This window comes from Phocoena sinus, chromosome X (assembly GCF_008692025.1).
Source record: "Phocoena sinus isolate mPhoSin1 chromosome X, mPhoSin1.pri, whole genome shotgun sequence".
Classification (NCBI taxonomy): domain Eukaryota; kingdom Metazoa; phylum Chordata; class Mammalia; order Artiodactyla; family Phocoenidae; genus Phocoena; species Phocoena sinus.
This window is the reverse complement of record NC_045784.1, coordinates 36,061,085-36,069,426: the sequence shown is the minus strand read 5'-3', so window position 1 is coordinate 36,069,426 and position 8,342 is coordinate 36,061,085. Positions and strand designations below refer to the sequence as shown.

At 36.5% G+C, this 8,342-nt stretch overlaps 1 non-coding gene across 1 annotated transcript; it reads left to right on the top strand.

Annotated features, from left to right (window-relative positions):
• Positions 1-7,042: 7,042 nt before the first annotated feature.
• Positions 7,043-7,317, top strand: LOC116748177. Its single transcript, XR_004348190.1, has one exon.
• Positions 7,318-8,342: the final 1,025 nt, after the last annotated feature.

Genomic DNA, 8,342 nt, shown 5'->3' with positions numbered 1-8,342 from the left:
CATCACTACATCACTCTCATTAGCATACAAATGTTTCTGATCTTTCCCATCCTAAAGAACTTTCCCCTGAGCCTACTTCCTCTTACAGCTACCGCCCCATTTCTCTGCTTCCTTGAGGAGGCAGAATATTCAAGACTTGTCTATGCTTGTTGTCTCCTTTTTGTCTTCTCACCCCTCTCGCTTTCCTTTTCATTGTGAAACGTAAAGCACGTAAAAAGTGCTTGAAACATTAATGTACTCGTATGACCCAGCAATTCCACTCCTGGCTACATACCCAAAGGAATTAAAAGCAAGGACTCAAATAGAGTATGCCGACATTGTGCTACAATGTTCACAGCACATATTCGCCATAACCAAAAGTTGGAAACAACACAAGTGTCTACCAATGGATTAAGGAATAAATAATATTTGGTATATCTATACAATGGAATATTATTCAGTTGTACAAAGGAATTAAAATTCTGATAACCTGCTACAACATGGATAAGTCTTGAAAACACTATGCTAAGTGAAATAAGCCAGACACAAAAGGACAAATATTGTACGATTCTACTTATATGATGTATCTAGAACAGGCAAATTCACGGATGCAGAAAGTAGCATAGAGGTCATCAGGGGCTAAGGAGATGGAAGAATGGAGAATCAGTGCTAAATAGGTACGGAGTTTCGGTTTGGTGTGATGAGAGAGTTTTATTATGACCTTGGGCATGGCAATGCCTTTTTAGATATAATATCAAAGGTGCAGTTCATGAAAGAAATAATTGATAGGCTGGACTTCACTAAAATCACAAACATCTGCTCTGCGAAAGACAATGTGAAGGGAATGATAAGACAAGCTGCAGACTGGGAGAAAATATTTACAAAAATACACATCTGATAAAGCACTGTTACGCAAAAATATACAAAGAACTCAAAACTCAACAATAAGAAAATCAACAACCAGATTTAAAAATGAGCCAAAGACCTTAACAGACAACTCACCAAAGAAGATGTACAGATGGCAAATAAGCATATGAAAGGATGCTCCATATCATATGTCACCATGAAAATGCAAATTAAAAGAACAAGATACCACCATACACCCATTAGAATGGCCAGAATCAGAGAAAGAGTAATATCATATGATATTGCTTATATGTGGAATCTAAAAAAAAATGATACAAATAAACTTATTTACAAAACAGAAATAGACTCACAGACAGAAAACAAACTTATGGTTACCAAGGGGGAAAGGGGAAGGGGAAGGATAAGTTAGGAGTATGGGATTAACAGATATACACTACTATATATCAAATAAACAACAAGGACCTACTGTATAGCACAGAGAAATTTATTCAATGTCCTGTAATGACCTATAATGGAAAAGAATGTGAAAAAGAATATATGTGTATATATATGTATATATATACACACATACATATAACAGAATCACTTTGCTGTACACCTGAAACATTGTAAATCAACTATACTTCAGTAAAAAAAATTAAATTAAATTAAATTAAAAAATGAAAATAAAAAGAATGGCCAGAATCCAGAACCTGATAACACCAAGTGTTGACAAGGATGTGGAGCAGCAGGAACTCTCATTTATTGCTAGTGAGAATGCAAAATGGTGCAGCCGCTTTGGAATACAGCCTGGCAATTTCTTACAAAACTAAACATACTCTTACCACATGATCCAGCAATCATACTCCTTGGTATTTATTCGAAGGAGTTGAAAACTTATGTCCACACAAAAACCTGTGCATGAATGTTTATAGCAGCTTTATTCATAATTGCCAAAACTTGGAAACAACCAATATGTCCTTTAGTAGATGAATGGATAAAGCTGTGGTACATCCCAACAATGGAATAATATTAAGCACTAAAAAGAAATGAGGTAGCAAGCAATGAAAAGACATGGAGGAATCTTAAATCCATATTACCATATTCATGAAGTGAAAGAAGCCCATTTGAAAAGGCTACATACTGTAGGATTCCAACACCATGGCATTCTTGTAAAGGCAAAACTATGGAGACGGTAAAGAGATCAGTAGTTGCTAGGGATTGGGGGAGGGGTGGGAATGAATAGGCAGAGCATAGAGGATTTTTAGGGCAGTGAAACCACTCTGTATGATATAGTAATGGTAGATTCATGTCATTATACATTTGTCCAAACCCATAGAATGTACAACACCAAGAGTGGACCCCAATGTAAACTATGGACTTTGGGTGATGATGATGTGTCAGTGTAGGTTCATCAATTGCAACAAACGTACCACTCTATGGGGCATGTTGATTATGGAGGAGGCTCTGCATATGTCGGGGCAGGGGCGATATGAGAAATCTCTGCACCTTCCTCTCAAGTTTGCTGTGAATCTAAAACTGCTTTAAAACAAACAAAGTCTTTTTAAAAAGGTCGGAAATAGACAATGATGGTTACATAAACTTGTGAGTGTAAATAACGCCACTGAATTGTATACTCAAAAATGGTTAAAACAGTAAATTTTGTTATTTATATCTTACCACAATTCCAAAAACAGTAATAATGTAATATGCCAAAACCCACTGAATTGTACACTTCAAATGGGTGAATTGTATAGTATGTGAATTATACCTCAATAAGGTCATTAAAAATACATAATTAACTACTTGGGTAGATGATGTTACATTATTTTTGAAAATGCTATATCTTATACTCCCCCCTAGTAGTGTATGAAAGTTCCTATTGTTCTATGTCCTTGCAAAGACTTAGGATTGTCATTCTTAAATTTTAGCTATTCTGATGGGTATGTCGTAGTATTTCCTTGTGGTTTTATTTTCCATTTCCTTGACTACTAATAAGATTAAGCCCCTTTTCAAACGTTTATTTGCACTCTTTTGTGAAACACTTGTTCAAATCTCTTGCCTACTTTTCTACTGTGCTTTTCTGTCTTTTGCTTATTGATTTGTAGAAGTTCTTTATATATCTTCAGTCAGAGGTTTTTGTCAGATATGTGAATTGCAAATATCCTCCCCCATCCTGTGGCTTGCCTATCAGTCTTGTAATGGTGTCTTCTAATGAAGAGAAAATCTTAATTTTAATGTGGTCACATTTATCAACCTTTTCCTTTCATGATTAATCCTTTTTGTGTACCATTTAAAAAAATATTTCCCTACCCCAAGGTCAAGAAGACATTCTCATATGTTATCTTCCAAAGCTTTATTGTTTAGCCTTTTACATTCAGGTATTTAATCTGCCTGGAATTGATTGTTGTGCATGGTGTGAGGTAGGGATCAAGTTTCATTTTCATAAATATAGCTATTCATTTGCTCTTGGACCATTTATTGAAAAAGACCATCCTTGTCTCGCTGTTCTACAATGTTGCTTTTGTCATAAATCATGTCCATATTTGCAAAGATTTGTTTCTGGGCCCTCTATTATGTCATATTTGTTTATTTTCTATCTTGTTACTAATTGCATGCTGTCTTAATGACTGTCAATTTATAATAAGTCTTGATATGCAGTAGAACAAGTCTTCCCACTCTGTTCTTCAAGCATGCCACAGCTCTTCTTGACTCCTTGAATATTCATAAAATTTTAGTACCAATTTTTCAAGATCCACAAAACAAACAGACAAACAAAAACACCTGTTGGGATTTTGAAATTATAATTTCATTGAATATGAAGATCAGTTTGGGGAGTACTGACATCTCTATAGTATTGAACCATCCAGTTCTAGAACATGGTATATTTCTTTTATTTAGTTTTTTTCTCTTTAATTTCTCTTAGTAACGTTTAATAGTTTTCTGCAGGACATCTTACGCTCCTTTTAAACAACTTTTTTCCTACGTACTTGATCTTCTTTGATGCTACTGTAAATGGCATCAAACTTCAGTTTCTGGTTTTGGCTAGTATACATAAGTACAATTGATTTTTATATTGACCCTGTACACAGCAGTTTGCTAATTATTAACTTTAATAGTTTATCTGTGAAATATTTTGGATTTCCTACTCTGTGTACCCAGTAACATCATCTACACATAATTACAGTTTTACTTCTTCTTTTCTAGTTCTTATACCTTTTATTTATTTTTCTTGCTTTGCTGCAATGGCTAGAACCATTATAAGGACACTTATCCTTTTCCCGATCTCAAAGGAAAGCTTTCTACATCTCACCACTAAGCATAATTTTCGCTATAAAGTTTTTATATATCGTGTTTATCAAAATGAGAAAGTTTGCTAAGAGTTCTTATCAATAAATGAATGTTGCATTTTATCATTTTTTCTTCATTTATAGAATAGATTGTGTGATTTCCTTTCCTTTTTCTGTTAATGTGGTAAATTTTACTGGCTGATATTCTATTATCATAATAACTGCATTTCTGGATTAAATCTTATGTGGTTAAGGTACATTATCCTTTTTTTTAATTAATTTATTATTTTGGGATGTGTTGGGTCTTCGTTTCTGTGCGACGGCTTTCTCCAGTTGCGGCGAGCGGGGGCCACTCTTCATCGCGGTGCACGGGCCTCTCACTGTCCTGACCTCTCATAGCAGAGCACAGGCTCCAGACGCGCAGGCTCAGTAGTTGTGGCTCACAGGCCCAGTTGCTCCGCAGCATGTGGGATCCTCCCAGACCAGGGCTCGAACCCGTGTCCCCTGCATTAGCAGGCAGACTCTCAACCACTGTGCCACCAGGGAAGCCCCGAGGTACATTATCCTTTTATTTCCCTCTTATATTCCCCCTTTGGCCATGCCATGCAGCATCTAGGATCCTAGTTCCCTGACGGGGGATCAAACCCAGGCCCCCCTGTAGTGGAAGCGTGGAGTCCCACCCACGACTGCCAGGGAAGTCCTCCCTCCTGTTATATTGCTAGGTTCAGTTTGCTAATATTTGGTTAGGATAGTTTGCATCTATGTTCTTGAGAAAGATAGGTCTGTAAATTTTCTTTTTTTATCATGTTCTTGTTGCATTTTGTTATCTAGGTAATGTTGCCTTTACCAGAGGAGTATAGGAATGATACATCTTTTTCTACTATCTGGAAGAGTTTTGTAATGTTGGATTATCTCTTCTCTAAATGTATGGTAGAATTCTTGGATGAAGTCACCTAGGCCTGGAGTTGAGGCGGGGGAGAGTGGGGGGTATGGGAAAGTTTTAAAAGACTCAATTCATTCAATAGTTATGAAAATATTCAGATTTTCTATTTCTTCTTGCATCCCTTTGACACATTTTATTTTTCTAGTAATTTGTACACTTAATCTAAAATTTTTATTTTATTGGCATAAAATTGTTCATAATATCCTTTTATTATCTTTGTAATATCTAAAGGATGTATAGTGAGCCTTTTTTTTTCATTCCTGATATTGATAATGTGTGTCTTTTCTCATTTTTTCTTGGTCAACCTTGACATGGATTTATCAATTTCATTAATCTTTTCAGAGAGCCAGCACTTGGTTTTGTTGAATGCCTCTATTATATCTTTACTTTTTATTTCATTGATTTCTGCTCTTATCTTTATTATTTCATTTTTCTACTCTCTTTGGTTGAAATTTGCTGTTCTTTTTCTAGCTTCCTGATATGGGTGCTCAGCTCATTAATTTTCAGGCTTTCTCCTTTATTAATATATGTATTTAAGGTTCTACATTTCTTAGCTTTAGTACTGCTTTAGCTGTGTCTCCCAAGTTTTGGTATATAGCATTATCATTCAGTTCAAAATATAGTTTTATTTTCACGCTAATGTCTTATCTAGTCATTTAGAAGTATATTTCTTAATCCAAACTTGTGAGGATTTTAAGTTACCTTTTTATTATTGAGTTCTAGCTTATAAGCATTATGGCCAGAGAACATACTCCCTTTCTTGAAATGTGTTGAAACTTGCCTTATGGCCCAGTCTAGTCAATTTTTGCAACTGTTTCATTGGAGCTGACAAAGAAGCTATTTTCTATAGTTGTTGGGTACATTGTTCCTTATATGTCTACTAGGTCATGTTTGATAATTGAGTTCTACAAATGTTCTGTATCTTCACTGATATTTTTGTCTGCAATGTACTAAGCAGTTACTAAGAGAAGTATGTTAAAATTTCCCACTATGATCAAGGTTTGGGCTTTCCCTCTGTAATTATGATTTGCTTTATTTGGGGGCCTTCTGATCAGAAGCATACACACTTAAAACTGGTATATCTTCTTGGTGAATCAAACATTTAAAAATTCTTTATAAAATTTCTTCTATCTCTAGTAATACTTTTTCCCATAAAGCTTATTTCTTTGAGAATATAGTTACATCTTCTTTCCTTTGGTGGATATGTGTATATATATAGTTACTTTACATGTAATATAATTAATGATATGTTTAATTTTAAGTCTATCATTTGCTGAAGACATTCTATTTGTTCTGCAAGTTCTGTACTTCCTTTTCTCTCCTTTTGTGACTTCATTTGAAATACTTTGGTAGTTTTTAGTATTATTGTATTTATTAGCATCATTATATATAGCTTTTACTTTTTGCTTTTAATTGGTGATTTGTCATCCACAACGTTTTATTGTTTTTCTCCAATGAATCAATTGCTCTCAGAAATATCCTTTCAATTCTATAGTCTTTATAATTATTATTTCCCCTGTATGTCTTAAATGTCTGCGACATTGCACCAGGCCAATGAATTCCTTTCCATCAGTGTCCCATCCCAACTGCATTAAAAGAGACTCTTATCTCCTGCAGCCACCAGATAGAAAAAGCTGAGAGCAGTCCCAGGACTTAATTATAAAAGTAGCAGAGCTCTAGAGAAAGTAAAATTCTCAACTCCAGGTGTGCTGTACCAAGATCATGGCCCTGACTGGGAAGGAGCGGGACCCTGAGATATAAAATAGGGACATATGGATCAGTGCAATCAACAAAACCTTAACCTGCCATATACCCCTAAACCCTCAGGGCCTTCAGAAGTGGCCTACTTCTCCATATTAAAGGCTAATGCTAGCAAAAATGGCAAAGTAACAAATGCCAACAGTCCATCCTTCCATGAAAGCAATGAAAAAAAACTGTCATAATCAACTTTTTCAGAACTCTGGAAAGTAATCAAAACATTGTAGGTCTGTAGTCTTGGAGCGGTGCTGGGTTGGTGGTACCCTAGAGCACACCAGACTTGCAGAGAAAGCATTCTCCAGAGGAAGCTGAGGCATGGCTGCTCAAGGGACAGCAGTACCATGTGCAATTTTCCTCTGATAGTTTCCGATTACTGTTGCCACGGTGATAATGGCTGTGCCATGTCATTATCTATCAACCGACAGTAAGAGAAGCTTTTGCAGTCAGATGTTGTTTAACAGATGGAGTGGTTTCTGTTGGACACTAAGTACTGCTACAAATTAAAAAAAAAAAAAAAAAAAACATTGTAGCAACGAGGGGAATGCTTAGTCAAGAAAAACAGGTTGAATCTCAATAAGAACAGTGAGCTTTGTGACATTTTAACTAACCCCGGTCCTATCACCTACTCTCCATTATGGCAGTGGCCTTGATGATAACAGCCTACATTCCAGTATTAGTGTTGGTACTGGAGGCAGAAGAATGGACCTTACTCACAAAGAACTGTGGTTGTTTATTTTGACCTGTCTGATGGCTTCCTGGAGGACCAGCTCAAAGGGCTTGCCTTTATCTCATCTAACTCAGAACTCTCCCACTGTTGAGATGACTACCAGAGGCATTTGTTGAAAACATTTACAGGCAGCTACGTTAGTCACTGCTGCCTGGGGCAACAGATAACAGTTGGGGCAAACAAACAACAGACTAACTAAAAAGCCTGGGAGGAAAAAGTTGTGTAATGAGGTGCTTTGGGAGTAAGGGCTTTGAAAAGCTCTGACGTATTCCTAGGATGCTAGAAGGCCACATGCCTGCCCAGGGCTGTATGCATGCTCAGGAAAGACCTACGAAGGCTCTAAGCTCTGATCTCTGAGTGACCTTCAGGCTCTGTGCAAGCCGGAAGTGAAGGCTAAGGCAGAGTTGTAAACTACTGATACCTGGCTGAGTGTTGAAAGTGTACTCCAACATACACACAGAGCTTTTTTTTTTTCCCTTTTATTGGTTTCTTGGTTCTAGGAATTTAAAGAAATCTTTCTCCAATTCTAGTTGACAACTAAGCTAATGGAACAGTGACTTCAGTGGCCACACACAGCAAAGTATACAGACTTTAAAAAATTAGTTCAAAAAAGGCTGTAAAGAAGCAAACAACTACTACCTACTACTACAAGCAGCAACCAAAAATCCCAGGGTGAAAGAGAGTCTAATTTCAGAGTCGCCACATTATAATGTTCAAAATGTCCAGTTTTTAACAAAAATTTATGAGGCGGGCTTCCCTGGTGGCGCAGTGGTTGAGAGTCCGCCTGCCGATGCAGGGG